The sequence below is a fragment of the Oncorhynchus kisutch genome, linkage group LG5 (assembly GCF_002021735.2).
Source record: "Oncorhynchus kisutch isolate 150728-3 linkage group LG5, Okis_V2, whole genome shotgun sequence".
Taxonomy (NCBI): Eukaryota; Metazoa; Chordata; class Actinopteri; order Salmoniformes; family Salmonidae; genus Oncorhynchus; species Oncorhynchus kisutch.
The window spans coordinates 794,522-810,878 of record NC_034178.2 but is presented as its reverse complement, the minus strand read 5'-3'; the positions used below and the strand labels follow the sequence as shown (position 1 = coordinate 810,878).

Genomic DNA, 16,357 nt, shown 5'->3' with positions numbered 1-16,357 from the left:
CCTGACTATCCCAGGCCTCTGCATTTGGGTGGGTGGAGTGAAACTCTCCTGCCATTTTTAGGCTCAAGAGTTCACACCTCTCACTTCACACTTCAGTGCTAATTTCAGTCAGCTTCTTTCCTAGCAGCTTGGCAGTCCCATTCTATTAAGCTTTATATAACAAAATTACCTAGAGATTATTGTCCTTACATTTTTGGTTTCACAAATAGGTCCAGACTGAACACTGCTCACTCAGTTTTGTGCTGGATGGTATTTCCATGTTCCGCCGTGTTTCCTCTGCAGGTCTTGGTCTGTTAGAAGTTCACTTATTGATAATGCTTGGTAGCAGTAGTCCATTCAGGTAATTTTGTCCAAAATCAAGGTTCTAGGTATGGAATTGTGACTTGGAATGAAGTTTTTGATGTTGAGGTTAGTATCCTGCACAAGTCCCACGTTTATCTACGTTTATCCAAGTGTAAATCCATCTATTTGCAGAAGAACTCAGGAGCCCATGCTCTCTGTGTCTGCTCACACGCTCTTATTCTGAAACTCAGAAAGTATCTATTACAATAAATGCAAGGGCTGTGTGCCAATTGGCTTGGATATCCACTATCCTCCTCACATCACTCCTTTCCAAGTATCCTGTGCTTCTCTCCTTTCCTCAGCTCAGCTCTTTTCCTCATCTCCTTTCCTTCATGAGCACTGAAAGGAGTTGATGATTGAATGTGATATGATGAAAACTAATGCCTTTATCTGAACTTTCCCAGTCACAGATTGAGCCTTGTCCTGGACACAAAAGGATGCTCAATGGAGAATCTCCATTGAAAGTGTTTAGTCCAGGATTAAGCCTAATCTGTATCCAAGAAACAAACTGGCCCGCAACCAAATCTCATTTAGGTCCCCAAAAAAACATAGGTCTGGGCCTGATGATTGATCTGTCATAGACCTTTAGCACCCATAAAAATATACAAGAAAGTGGTTTGTCTGTACAGCAGCAAAGAGTGCTCTAACAGACCACTGCTACACCAGCAGGAAACCAACCTAATCAACAACACACATTTGAGACGATGCTGAGAGTTGTGGGACATCTGTTGTGTAAGACAATTATTTTGTTACTACAATTAATAACTTAGGAGTCTAATGTGTAATTACCTGTTTGTTTCTAGGTCTCTTTATATGCTGTCGGGGAGCTGATGGCTTGACAGAGACACTGGTGGAACTTGGACAGAATACAACCATATACTGTTCTCTTAACATAGAAAGTGCATACTGGTACATTCAGCACCAACCACAGCCTCCATTGTTCAAACAGAATGTAACAGTAGATGATTGTGGCCTGTTCTACTGTGCAAAAAAAAGGAGAGGGTAGATTGATATTCAGCAATGGTACCAGACTCATGACCACTGATAAGTGCACAGTTTATTCAATTGTCACGGTGCTGACTTTTGCCCAATACCTGCAGCAAAAGCCTCTACCCCGTCCTCTGGCTGGGCAGAGTACTTTGGGACTTTAGTTACATCGGTGTAACAAGGGCCTTGCCGTGCGGCCCTACCAACCCTTCTATTTATTCGTAATGGCCCTTCGCGTGATTTGGGTTTGTTCCTTCGTTCACGTTGTCACTCCCTTATTGTCCGGTCTAGTATGAGGTCTTGGATAGATATACTCCTATTTAAATATTATTAAGCGTTATGGATTCCTCCTATATTTCCTTACCCTCAAGTTATCTTTACCTATGTATATATCAATACCTAATAACAACTCCTAGTAGTTATTATGCTCGTCAGCTAGTAGTCACTCGGAAACTAGTATTGGTATATGTTTTGACTTTCTTAAAAATATATTATTGTCCACACAATGAAATATTCTTTAGTGCAATCACTTTAACCTATAACCAGGGTCACTTTCTGTTCAGTGAGAGTGTCAAAGGCAATTTGCTTTCCAGATCGTTAATCTGGCCTAGTTGTCAAAGTTTCAAGCTTTTATTAAGTCACTCTGTTTTTGTCTTATACACATCATTACAATTCAATGGTTATACAGTTTCTCAATACAACAATAATGCTCAATCAATCCTTAATGCTTTAAGCTATGCCAGATAATATTGCAAAACTTTAAATACGTTAACACTTCTAACAATACTGACTAAATAGCAAAAATAGTTCAATTACCTTAAATGCTCAGCCCCTTGGTCACCTTCCTGTAATCGGTATTCTCGCAGCTACGGCGCTAGATTCCGAATTCCAATATCTTAATACACTTCCAACTCTGTGTATGGACTCAATATAATGTAACTGGTATTTTGCTGTTCCCTTGTATTGCCAATCACATCTGTACCTGATGTCTCACTGAGTGACCGCCACTTTGTCTGTATTCAAGAGGTGTTTAGACCTCTGTTTTTTGTAGACTCAGTCTCGGGGTCACCAAGTTCAACCAAGTATATTCAGATAGTGATCCAATAAGTATATAGGCAAAATAAGCCAATTCTCTAATATTGTTATAGTCTAACAAAAAGAGTATAGTGCAATAGTAAATTTACCTGTGATGATCCTCCATATGAAGTCTGTCTCACATGTTTAACGAGGATCATACTGTCTTATGATCTCTGTTCTCTTTATATATCTTTTTAAAGGGGAAGTTCCCACTGGGGCTGTAGACCTACGTAATCTTAGGCCTGTGTGTTAAACGGAAGCTTCCTATTATTACCCTTTAAGGTCATGCACTACTGACTCTCACATTGTTACATTGCTGCTTCCGTGTTACTGTTGGCTGATTCTACTCAATCATACCAGCTGGTTGTTTCTACCACTGGAGGTGGCGTAGGAGGTATGTCAAGCGTCAGCTGAGAGAAGTCTATGATAGGTATCTCCTCTGCTTCCGCCCGTTGTCCAGTTTCTGCAGGTGCGGTCCATGGTTCCATGAGGTCCCGTGAATGTCCTGTGTTGTGGTCCCCATTGCTTGATGGAGTGGGCAGATTCTTTTCATCTCTTGTCACACAATGATGAATTCCTTTCAATATAAGATAAATCTTTATTGAAATACATCTAATTTTGAGTATGTAGACTCAAGCGTATGCTGTCCCAACGCTGCATGTGTGATGCACTGTACACCAACTTAATGTACTTTCATTGTAAAGTGGCATTGTGTGGATATCACTACATGCACATTTAATATAGTGATTTTCCCACATGCATTATTGCACAGATGTTTATGCTGACTATCCCAATCAGACAAACCAGACATCCAGCTATCCAAACCAGCTATCCAAACCAGACATCCAGCTATCCAAACCAGACATCCAGCTATCCAAACCAGACATCCAGCTATCCAAACCAGACATCCAGCTATCCAAACCAGACATCCAGCTACAGGTCATCATGGGAGAACTGTCTTCTGTTAATTTACAGTGTTCTGAATGTTATTCTGGTGGTTATGATCCTGGGTGAGTAAATGGAAATACGAGATTAAATATTTTAACATTTTTTGTCGTTTACAGATAATTTACATATTGCTTTTGTTTATCAACTTGATATTGACTTTTCCCATTTTGTTGGTTTAAATTTCAGTGCTAATCTTGACCTTGCCATGTCAGAACAGGAACTATCCTTCAAAACTAACACCAAGACGCCGAATAGACCAGAGGTAAGTTACGTTTTGTGAAGATCCTAAACAGTTGCATCAGTCTCCGCTAATTTGGACCAATAATTTAGCTTAAAGCTGCAATATGTACTTTTAGGGCTACCCAACAAAATTCACATAGAAATGTGAGTTATAGATCTGTCATTCTCATTAAAAGCAAGTCTAAGAAGCATTACATCTGTTCTGTGTGTGCCATTTCTACGCTTCCCATTCTTACATTTTGTTTTGGGGTCTTTTACTTTCAGTTTTGTACAGCAGCTTCAAACAGATGAAAATACAATCTTTTTGTTTATGGAAAATATATTTCACAGCGGTTTAGATGTTACAATGATTATCAACACTATGCTTGTTTGTTTTGTCACAGAAACTGAAATTAGGTGAACTATTCGTATTTTAGCAACCATAGTGCAACTTTAACAGTATAACGTGCTGAAAAGCATACCGATATATCATAACTGAAGTTTAAAATAACCCCAAAAATAGTCACTGCATTGTTTATTACATTTACTCCTGAAGTCAGTGACACAGCACCAAGACGATTAAATCCTGAACTTGTATCAATAATTAGTTTTGCAGTATAATGCATGATCCATAAGGGCAAGCTAAGAACATGCTTAGAAATGCTTAGTGTAAAATGATGGTAGTCGTGTGACATTGTTACAGTGATGACTAAAAGAGTCTACTGAATATGCGTCACCCCTTTTCACTGCTAGTCAGTAATTATATTGTTTGTTAAAGTTCCCATACTTTGCCATGAGTTGTACTTTACTAAAATGCGATGACGTAGTGTGTCCATTTATACATGAAGGGTCAATCCAGTTGTATTGTAACTGTCTTCTATTCAGACATCCCTCAAAACCAACCGTTTAGGAGTGCTGCAAACAAGCAAACTTTATTCAGGGCTTTGAGTCTGTGGTTAAAGTCTCTGCAACGTCTCTTTAACATTTCAAGAACTGCATCAATATTATACAGGTCATATAATCTGTGTAAATTTGCACTTGTCTTTTTGTCCTTATGCGTCATCATCACTTACAGTGGTACACTACTACACAATTTGACCGGGTGTGTTTTAAATGGTTGAACAGTGGCATCTACTGAAAGTAGTAAGCACTGCAGGTGTTCCCACGCTGCATCCTGGCTACCCAACAAATAGTCCTGGTGATCTGTGACAATTTTTTGGTGAATTATTCACATTTTCATAAAAGCAGAAAACATGGTAAGTCTACACTTGTACAGTTTGGGGTCCTGAACATTTTTAGATGTGAAGCCATCACACAAACTCCTCCTGGCGGTCATTTTTCTATTCCTCCATAGCTAGACAATTATTTTATTTCATATCTGCCAAACATGATAACCAGGGCCCGACATTATTAACACTTGTCCGCTTGGACAAGAAGAATTCGGCTACTCAGATCAGAATTAAATAAGTTCCCTCTGCATGCAACGTGTATCACTGTTCTCCCAATATCTGCAGAATTTATCAGAGTACAAGAGCCAATTTATGCTTGATGTGAAAATTGAGCTCCGTACTGCATTGCTGTGTGCATCCGAAGCGTTGTAACAATGCGGAGGGCTCCATGTAGCACTGCATTGACATGATTGGTTCACTGTAAGTGGGGGCGGGAGGTCCTGTATAAAACAAAAACTCACTCCTTGACAACTTCCTTCACAACAGATCTTAAAAAATAATTTAATAACAGTAACATGCAAAACAAACATAACAGCCTGAGGGATTCCACAAAGAAATTCCACAAAAAATACAACTAATCCACATATCAGATCAAATACAGACATATAGCAAATACATTTTTTTGACATTTTGTTTTGTATAGGATTTAAAGACTAAATAGTTTTCCAAATCAGATTTAAAAAATTAAGGGGCTTTTTCTTCATAAATTTTGATTTGTGTATGAAAAATGTTTCAATAAAATAAAAGAGATTTATGACATACTCACATTCAATTGTGGAATCAGTGTTGTAAAATAATATGTCAAACTTAGACATTTCAATGGTTGTATGCAGTTTGAGGCCAATATATAGTTTTACATCAGTCCAGAACAATTCACTATTATAAACAATTACAGAATAAGTGTTCAATAGATTCAGTCTCTAGTTCACAAGAACTGCATTCACTGGTAACATCAGGTATATACTTAGAACTCAAGCTATTACACGGATAGAATCTATAGATAATCTTAAAGGAGATCTTTACTTTATTGGTCACAATAAATGTGTGTGGAGTGAGCCAAGCACTGCGCCAGTTTACATCAAACGATGAAGCCCAACAAAATATTGCAGAGGGAATAGACTTCCTGTAGAAAATATCCCTTAATAAAAGATTGTTGAATTTCGTGAATCTAGTAGACCAATGCCATTCACCTGGATATCGCTTGCAATCGGAGATATTTCAAAATATGCATTATTCTGAAGTAAAGTTTTTATCCCACTAGGTATAGCTTTAATAACAGTGTCATATTCCTTGCGTGACACCTCAAAGTTCTATCTTTCCATAAATTCTCTCCGTGTAAATAGATTCCCACTAATATTAACTGACAAGGACAATGTTTTTCAAGAACCATTTATGGTTAAATAACATCTTGTTTCTATGTAATATCGACCCATTGTTCCATATAAAACATTTGAGGTGAAAGGTTGTGTTTATACAACAAATCCCAGCACATTAAAACCTGCTTGTGAAAAGCCACCAGTTTCACAGGAAGTTTACCTACAATATATGGACATTGTAGTAAAACATAAAGCCCTCCGAACTTCTGAAAAACTAAATGAGGTATAATATTCCAGAAACTGAGGATGTTTTATGTACCTTTTAACCCAGTTGATCTTTGATTGAAGAGAGTGAAGTCTAAGACATTTAGACCGCCATCAAACCCTGTTGGTGATATCTTTTTATCGTATGTGGCTTGTTTTTGCATATAAAGTTGTACAAAAGCCTATCTAAGGTACAGCACGTGGATTTGGGAATGTCAATAGATTTAAAAAGTCAATAGATAAAAAAATCTTAAGGTTGTGAATGATCTTTACACCGAGGTAGGTGGATTGCTGAATTGACAGCTCCTTTCAAAAGAAACATCTCACATTTGGAAAGATTTAATGCCAAACCTGAGATTCTGGAGAACTGCTTCACGATATCCAATGCTAATCTAGTTTGAGACACATTTGAAGTGTCATCTGCCAGTTGGGATATCTTGATCTCTGGCCTGGAATGGAATGCCTTCAAAAGGACTTTCATGAACTAATGAGCATAACATTTGAGATACTAACTAAAATAAAAAAGGTCAAATTACTACAACCTTGTAGTATTCCTTTGTAAATGTTAAACCTTGAGGATGTTCCATGACAGAGTTTGATACAGCTATTGCCACCATTATACAGAGTTCTAATAGCATCAACAAAAACACAACCAAATCCTTAAGAGTCACTCAAATTGTTATCTAAGGAGTAAAAATGTAGTGGTAAAGTCTGATAACAACTCTCTATCCTCAGTGGTAACCCCATTAATCCTACATTTCCGAAGTGTGTTGAGTTCCCCTCTCTTCTCTTCCAAATTAAAAAAGTATCTACTGTTCTTTTTGCCTTTTTCAAGCCATTGTTTTCTGGCTCCTCTAGCCTTTTCCTCATACAATGTATCTAGTTGATTCTGTAAATCATTCAATTTAGCTTCCGCATTAAGATCAAGATGCTCGATCTCTGTGATATCGGCAATTGTCTTAGAGAGTTCAGCTACCTCACATCTCCTTCTTAATTAAAGCTTGCCGTTTTCCATAAGTAATACAGGCTGAGCGGATTTTAAAATTTCAGCAGTTCACTCTATTTCCCATATTCTGCATTAGATGTAGCTAAACTCCAGTAAACAGAGATTAGATTCTTAATCACATTTTTTAAATCATCATGCAATAACAATGAGTTGTTTAATTTCCAATAACCACCAGAGTATTTCTTACCATCCTTATTGCACATTCTTACAGTCAACCATATGACTATGATCCGTCAGGACTGCAGGCAGTATTTTTACCTCTACAGTGTTAACCTCTAGTCTTGAGCCCATCACCCACAAGTCAATTATTGATTGTAGAGAACGATCTCTATTACTCCATGTGTATTGTTTCCCTCCAGGGGTTTTAACTCTCCATATGTTAATTAAGTCCAGGCTTTGGCAGAACTTCACCAACTCGTTCACACCAATGTTAGGCCTATGGGACAATCTATCAGTCTCATTAGAATAAACCATATTCAAATCTCCAACTACAATCTGACTGGATGGATATTTTCTCAGAAGACTTAAGAATTTCCTCTAGAAGTAAGTTATTTGGAGGACTAGAACAGTATCCATATACATTACACAACACAAATAATCTGTCCATGTGGTTGATGACAGCTACTAGCCAATGTCCATTGGTGTCCATTTGAGTAAACAAAAATGTCCCTTTGAAATTGTGTGCTAAAATTGCAACCCCAGCTGAATCATTAGTTCCTTGGGCCAAAAAAATGACATTGTCCCACTGATTTTTCCAATAATTACAGTCCTCTTTGCATGAATGTGTTTCTTGAACAAATACAAGATCTACGTTGCAGTCCTTACAAAAATAAAATAAAGCTTCTCTTCGACAGGTTTCGTATCCCTATGGCATTGATTGACAAACTTCAAGTTCATATCTATAGAATAGAAAGAAAAATCCTATGCAATCTCAACTCTACCGTCTCTATAAAGAGTTGCTTCATATATGTATTAACAGAAGTCTTAACTTGTAAAACAGGAACACCATATTTAAAAAAATAGAACGCTGAGTTTGCAGTGGGGAAGGAGCTACCTTGTAAACCTACCGACAGAACAAATCACCCCGGTCGTATTTCATTTCCGTGGTGAAAAAGGCTCTGATTCCCCTGTAGTAGTATCCACCCTTTCCTTGATTTCGGACCTGTTGTACAAGAGGCCACAATTTTGCCATTGCTGCCTTGTCCGCTGCAGTCAGGTTCTCACCGAATCTAAATGATCTCTTTCAGAAATGCGCTTTCCTTTGGTTTCTTCCAAACTGCATCTCTTGCTGTGCGAAAAGTAAACTGGATGATGATCGAGCGGCTGACGATGGTATCTTGTTTCTTCCCAATACGATGAGCGACATCCACAGACATATCCATCGGGGAAGTCCGGTGCCACACGGTTACAGATGTCTCTTGCTTCACATTCTCATCCTGCTCCTCGGGGACACCGTAAAGCCAAGCCCCCACTTTCTCCGGTATCGCTCTGCTTCGGATAAGCGCTCTTGCATGTCTGCGATGGTCTTTTCCTGTGCAGTGCATTTATCAGAAGTAGCAGTGTTTGCAAGTTTAAGCTCTTCGATACTCTTGTATGCATGATTCAGAGAGATCTCGAGGTCAACTATCTTTGATGTGTTTTCGCGTATAATTTTCTCCAGACCATCGGCTCTTTCGTTTATCTTTGCAGAGACAGCATCGATTATGTTGACTTGTAGTTCGCGCAAACACAATTATTTCTGTGTCTTTTTGGGTGCATGACTATTGACTGCATTTTCAGAATCAACCGAATGTCCAGAATCCTCCATTTCTTCTCCCGAGAAGTCAGGTGGCGGTTTTTCTCCAATGTATGAGTGCTCAGCTAGCAACTGCCTACTCATCCCTTTGCTCTTTCGCACATGTTTTTCTTCCATTTCCTAAAGTTTCAAATCAAATTAGCGGTCAACTAAGCGTTGTTCTCTATTTTGTTTACTATAATCCAAGTTCCGTTATTTAAGTACATTTGAGAGGGATAAAAGTTAAGGTTACTCGGAGCAAGCTGAAATCTCGTCTGCACTCGCCGCCATCTTCCAACCTACCCTTCACAACAGATCGCGGAACAGCACTGAGCAGAAGTGCAAGAAGTATGAATGCCCTGACCTCTGCATAGGCTGTATTACCGTAAATGCCGGCCAATGCAGACATCAGATTGACAATGTAGTGCCTTTAATTATTATAAACTCAATTTTTTTTTTTACAAAAATAAAACGGTTCCTGGAGTATCCTTTAGGGGGTTCTTCAAATTTAAACTGTGGGGGAACCGCTATAAATTCGAAGAACCCCTTTTAATGGATCTTCCAACCTTTTGAATACACTTTCGGGTTTAATTTTGGAATAATATACGCATAACAATTACACTATTTTAGTTGTCAGTGTTTATAATGATTTTAGTGGCAAAGCAGAATTAGAAGATCAAAATATGAGGTTAACTTCCAGCAGAGCCCAAAGTGTAATGGGGCTGCAGGTAGCCTAGTGGTTAGAGGGCCAGTACCGAAGACGTGGATGTCGATCATGGCAGCCCCATAGTAATTTAAAACAAGTATTAAACAGTAAGATGCAAAACATAACAGCCTGAGGGATTCCACAAAGAACAACTGATTAGGTATAGGTATGCCTTGCGTGTTGATGTTCTCTGTCTCCGTAGCCAGAATGATTTTGCAGTGCATGGTGATCGAACAGGTTTCCTTTTAAACCATTATCAAAAAGTGTTTTCTCATTCACCACAAAAACCAAGGTATAGCATAACAATAACACTTGACATACCTTTGTAAAAGTGAGGAGATCTTGAAATTGTTCTGTTAAGTGCCTGCACCTGCTGTCCTTTCAAATTAAAATCCAGCCGGAGCAGACGTGACAGCATGGTAAATATTATTTACACTACATACATGCAAGTGAGCAAAAAACCCAACATTCTTTTTTTTTAACTCGAATTTTATTTTGAAGTGGTGCATAATCTGAAAAACTGTAAAGCAAAACGAACCCTAATTGCTTGTGAAACCGTGTACATTTTTGTTTACTTATTTATACCCGGTGTGTAAAGTTTCTGTTATTTGGTCGATTTTTTTGTAAGATGTTTGTATATTGTGTTTTAATTGTTGTTAATAATAAAAATGTATATTTTTTATTTTAAATACCTCGCCCACCTTAGCCATTTGATCACTGGTTCATTGAGTGAGGGAATTATTTTATAAAGACAATGTTTTTGCTTGTAATTGCAATGTTTCAGGGATGCAAACCATCCTCCTGGTGATTCCAGGAGAGCTACTGGATGTACAGGCTTTTGCTCCAGCCCTGCTGGAACACACCACGTTGTAAAACATCAGCTGCTCAACAGGACCTTGATAAGCTGGTGTGTTCGAGCAGGTAGTGTTTGAGCAGGGCCTTGATAAACTGGTGTGTTCGAACAGGTAGTGTTTGAGCAGGACCTTGATAAACTGGTGTGTTCGAGCAGGTAGTGTTTGAGCAGGACCTTGATAAGCTGGTGTGTTCGAGCAGGTAGTGTTGGATCAAAAGCCTACACACCCAGAAGCTCTCCAGATGGAGGTTGACAGACCACATGTGTTTTAACACAGTAGCCCATCAGTGTAGTATTTGACTTTGTGGGGGTTAAGTGCCTTGCTCAAGGCCACAACAGCAGGAGATACTGTATAATAGATGGGATCAGAGACCAGCAGCCTTCCATTGTTAATACCAGTGAAAATAATGAATGCTATTTTGTGAAGCGGTTCCATGCATCATACAACACAGTTTTCAGTCACCTTTTTGCCCCATGGCTTTACAGACCTTTTTGGCCCATGGCTTTACAGACCTTTTTGGCCCATGGCTTTACAGACCTTTTTGGCCCATGGCTTTACAGACCTTTTTGCCCCATGGCTTTACAGACCTTTTTGGCCCATGGCTGTTACAGACCTTTTTGGCCCATGGCTTTACAGACCTTTTTGGCCCATGGCTTTACAGACCTTTTTTGGGGGGGACAAGTGACTTGCTCCTCCATATATTTACATATTCTTAAATCCATTCCTTTACTTAGCTTTGTGTTTATTGGGTATATGTTGTGAAATTGTTAGATATTACTGCACTGTCGGGGGGCTAGAAACGCACGCATTTGCTACATCCGCAATAACATTTGCTAAACACGTGTATGTGACCTTGAGCCTTCAGACAAGTAAAAAATGGTTACTATCAAGCCCTGATAACACATAAAGGGTGATGTCTACCTTCGGTCACTTCGGTGATTCTAATATTACTAGATGAAGGCTTGGAAAACGTGGAGGGGAAATATATTTGTGTTTTGTAATTAATCATTGGACAGTAACGAAAATGTGTGTTAATGATTAAATCCATAATTTCATTTAAAAAAAACATGCTGTGTTGCCCCTCCCATTTCTGTCTACCGAACAAATGTAACTATTCTTACAGTAGTATGTAAGAAGTGTTTTGTAAGGAAGGTCCCTGTTATCTCAATGTTGATAGGCCTGTATTAGTGGTGCGCGGGTCAGTTGTTCACCCGCACCCACGCAATTTAATTACCCATCTGCAACCACCCGACTATATGTGATAAAGTGAAAATATGAGGTCCTCACCCAACCCAAACCCGCTAATATAGAAAATGCGTGTATGCTACAGGCAGAGACCGCAGAACGATTTTTTTTGACAGGTGTTGCAGGATATGGTTTATTGATGCCTGATTCTATATATGTTTCTGCTTATCATTTCAGACATTTTGGTAGGCTATTTGTAAGTCAACTTGTCTGTAATTAGATACTTGCAGCTTCTCTTCTGTCATTCTTCACTCCTGTTCTCCAGCCAAAATGTAGCCTGTCTGTGTAGGCCTATAATTTTACTGCAAGAAATGCTTCATTCTGCAGTACGAGTTAATAATACGAATATGTGTGAGGTTATAGACCTACAGTAAATGTCCAGATTTCAGTTTCCATTTAACCCATCTGAACAGTGGCTACAGTTCCCTTGATGTGCCATAGGCTTATTTGAAATCCCTGTGTTGTGACTGTGGAATTTGTATAGCACCTCACAATCATCACACATAACATAGCCAACACTGATAGCATCCTCTTTAACCACTTAATCAAATCTTTCCCAAACGTTAGGCTACATTTCTGTCTTCCATCTCTACTATTTTTATTCTCAACTGTCCATTTCGCAGCTTTTCTGTTACTGAATTAAACATTGCCCTTTTTGCCTTCTAGGATCAACAACTGTTTCTGTACTTTGCAAAAGCATTAGGCATGTATGTTATTTGGCATGCTTGGCACACATATAGTTATTTTAGCCTTGGACTTCGCACTAATGCCAGGTAGCCTTAAAACCCCCTCGAGTATATTCAAAGTAACATAATAAAAACATCCCTATCAAATCCCTAAATTTAAGCTACAGATAACATTTTAAAAAATGCGAGTGCTGCTTCGCCATCGACCACTCCGCCTATGTCGCCCTTCCGCAGCTGAGGTGGAAAGTGGCAGAGCTATAAGCTGTTTGTCAGACCTTGAGACATCCCGAAAATCGGTCATCTCACCAAAGCTTCTGTAGCATCCGAACGGTTTGGCCTACAAACTAATATGATCACTGTATAGAAAGGGGAGACTCGTTTTGTCCTGGGACTGGTCTAAAGGTAACCCATACACATGAATGGAAGTATGGAGGTAGTTTTGTTCCAACAGAAATAAGGGGTTAAATATGTGTAAAAATATATAGCGAGATATATTTCCTGAGCTTTCTTATATCTCTTAGATATGACAGACACTTCAAAAACGTATTCCTTATGATTTATTTTTTGACTGTCTTTTTTGTTGTTGACATTTATCAATGCGTTTCTATGGGCTATAGCAGTAAAGGCCAGATGAAATATATTTTTATACCTAAAGGGGTCCTACAATTCAAAATCAAATAGCTAAATGATACATGGTATGACCGTCTTAAAATAATTCCTTATGTCAGACTTTTAAAAATTAAATAATGGAAAAAAACTGAAATGTAGCCTATAGATATAAATAGCACAATAATTTGTGAATTTTTTAAAGGTATTTTTCTTTTTACTAAACCCTCCCATCACCCACACTTCATCCAGACAATATTTAATTACCTTAAACCCACCCTTCCCAAGGATATAAATACAGCGACTGCAGGTTATGAGTCTACCCACGCATCGCTAAACTGGACTGCAAGTGGACTGTTACCTGCATTACCTTCAGTTACGACAATTATAAGTAATACCATGCAGACCGCATCTTTTGGCTAGTTTATATCTTAGAAACAAAGAGTAGGTCTGTATTGTTTTTGTTGCTTTGCAAAGTAATTTTAATGCACAGTAAATGAACAGTTTCTTGCTCAGCCTCCTTTTCATGTTCAGCCAGGCCACTATGTTTATAACCCTGCTAGTCTCGTTCCCAACCATAACATGCTCTCTCACTACTCCACAGGTGCTGGTTGCCGGTTTGTGTGATCCTGTTGATTGGACCCCAAGGTATTCATTTCAAATAGTCATTTAGTATTGTAGTGTCAGATGGATTAATTGGAGGCACATTTTTATGTCTCTGTTTTTATGTCTCTGTTCTGAAGTCTCTTCGCAGGTCAAAGTTGAAGGCTTCAAGGGAGATAATGTTATTTTGCCTTGCACATACATTGAGAAGGCGCTTAAAAATGTCACCATTTTTGGGCAAACCACAGATGATGTGACTGTCTACAGTATTATTGATGGAAAAGCAGATTTGGCCAAGCAATAATCTCAGTTCATCAACAGAACCAGTATGTTCTCTGAGTGGACAAATGGCAACTTCTCTCTCCTACTGATTGATCTCAATGGCACAGATAGTGGGAGTTATTCATGTTTCATACCAACAGAGGACATTCTTCGTCAAGTGGAACTTTCTGTTCAAGGTTTGTTTACAACCAAGTGTAACAGCCTCTTTTATCTATACAGTATTGGAATTTCCATTAACAGTTTCAAGACGTTGATGATACAGTATGATAACACATTGAACATGTTCCTCTTTATTTGACAGAGAAACCAACTCCTGAGCCTAAACTAACTCCTGAGCCTAAACTAACTCCTGAGCCTAAACTAACTCCTGAGCCTAAACCAACTCCTGAGCCTAAACCAACTCCTGAGCCTAAACCAACTCCTGAGCCTAAACCAACTCCTGAGCCTACAAATAGCAGCAGCGTGAGCCTCAGAGGACAGAACCTCAGCCCCTTCCTGTTTCTCCTCCTCAGTCAAATGCTCTACCTTCTTTGACCCACAGCATAGAAATTGGTCATTGTGCCATTTTATGTGACATTGTTTTGCAATTTCTGTGTGTTCAATCGTCTGAAATATATTTTCTCTCTATATATATGACACTGCAAATATAGGCTACCACTTGCTAGACGCGATGAGTAAATGCATAACACTTTTTTAAACCTGGGCAATCTGTGAAATCAAAATAGTAAATACATTTGAAATGGGTTTGAAATAGGTTTGAAATAGGATTGTGTAGTGTCACTCCTGTCAATACAGCTTCAATTACAAGGCTATTCAAGTATTATACAGCCAATTGACTGTCCTTTTGGTGAGAACGGGAGATTGAACATAATCGTGTGGTGTTTTGTTTTGTTTCAATTAGCTTTTTCTTTTACTAAGACATTTTCTTTAACTTAAAGTAAATGTTCACTTCCTCAATACTCTTGAATAAAGTTTGTTGCTATTCCTTTTTGCAAACTATAGTTTGATCATGTGGTTGTACACTCCGTTCAGTCTCAAGGTCTCATCACTCACTGCTCACCGGTGGTGCCTATCCATTCTGTAAGACCATTATTATGAATTTGCTTATTTATTTTACATTCATTTTACAATGAATGAAGTACAGTTGGGGAAAAAAGTATTTAGTCATCCACCAATTGTGCAAGTTCTCCCACTTAAAAAGATGAGAGGCCTGTAATTTTCATCATAGGTACACTTCAACTATGACAGACAAAATGAGAGACATTGTAGGATTTTTTATGCATTTATTTGCAAATTATGGTGGAAAATAAGTATTTGGTCACCTACAAACAAGCAAGATTTCTGGCTCTCACAGACCTGTAACTTCTTCTTTAAGAGGCTCCTCTGTCCTCCACTCGTTACCTGTATTAATGGCACCTGTTTGAACTTGTTATCAGTATAAAAGACACCAGTCCACAACCTCAAACAGTCACACTCCAAACTCCACTATGGCCAAGACCAAAGAGCTGTCAAAGGACAGCAGAAACAAAATTGTAGACCTGCACCAGGCTGGGAAGACTGAATCTGCAATAGGTAAGCAGCTTGGTTTGAAGAAATCAACTGTGGGAGCAATTATTAGGAAATGGAAGACATACAAGACCACTGATAATCTCCCTCGATCTGGGGCTCCACGCAAGACCCCGTGGGGTCAAAATGATCACAAGAACGGTGAGCAAAAATCTCAGAACCACACGGGGGGACCTAGTGAATGACCTGCAGAGAGCTGGGACCAAAGTAACAAAGCCTACCATCAGTAACACACTACGTTGCCAGGGACTCGCCCGTCTGAAGTTTGCTAGAGAGCATTTGGATGATCCAGAAGAAGATTGGGAGAATGTCATATGGTCAGATTAAACCAAAATAGAACTTTTTGGTAAAAACTCAACTCGTCGTGTTTGGAGGACAAAGAATGCTGAGTTGCATCCAACGAACACCATACCTACTGTGAAGCATGGGGGTGGAAATATCATGCTTTGGGGCTGTTTTTCAGCAAAGGGACCAGGACGACTGATCCGTGTAAAGGAAAGAATGAATGGGGCCATGTATCGTGAGATTTTGAGTGAAAACCTCCTTCCATCAGCAAGGGCATTGAAGATGAAACGTGGCTGGGTCTTTCAGCATGACAATGATCCCAAACACACCGCCCGGGCAACGAAGGAGTGGCTTCGTAAGAA

The 16,357-nt window shown here is 39.0% G+C and overlaps 1 non-coding gene across 1 annotated transcript; it reads left to right on the top strand.

Annotated features, from left to right (window-relative positions):
• Window positions 1–3,178: 3,178 nt before the first annotated feature.
• Window positions 3,179–15,204, top strand: LOC109890474 (uncharacterized). Its single transcript, XR_004209898.1, has 5 exons — window positions 3,179–3,416; window positions 3,541–3,616; window positions 13,864–13,907; window positions 14,003–14,320; window positions 14,446–15,204. It is a non-coding gene; the product is annotated as an uncharacterized LOC109890474 (transcript).
• Window positions 15,205–16,357: the final 1,153 nt, after the last annotated feature.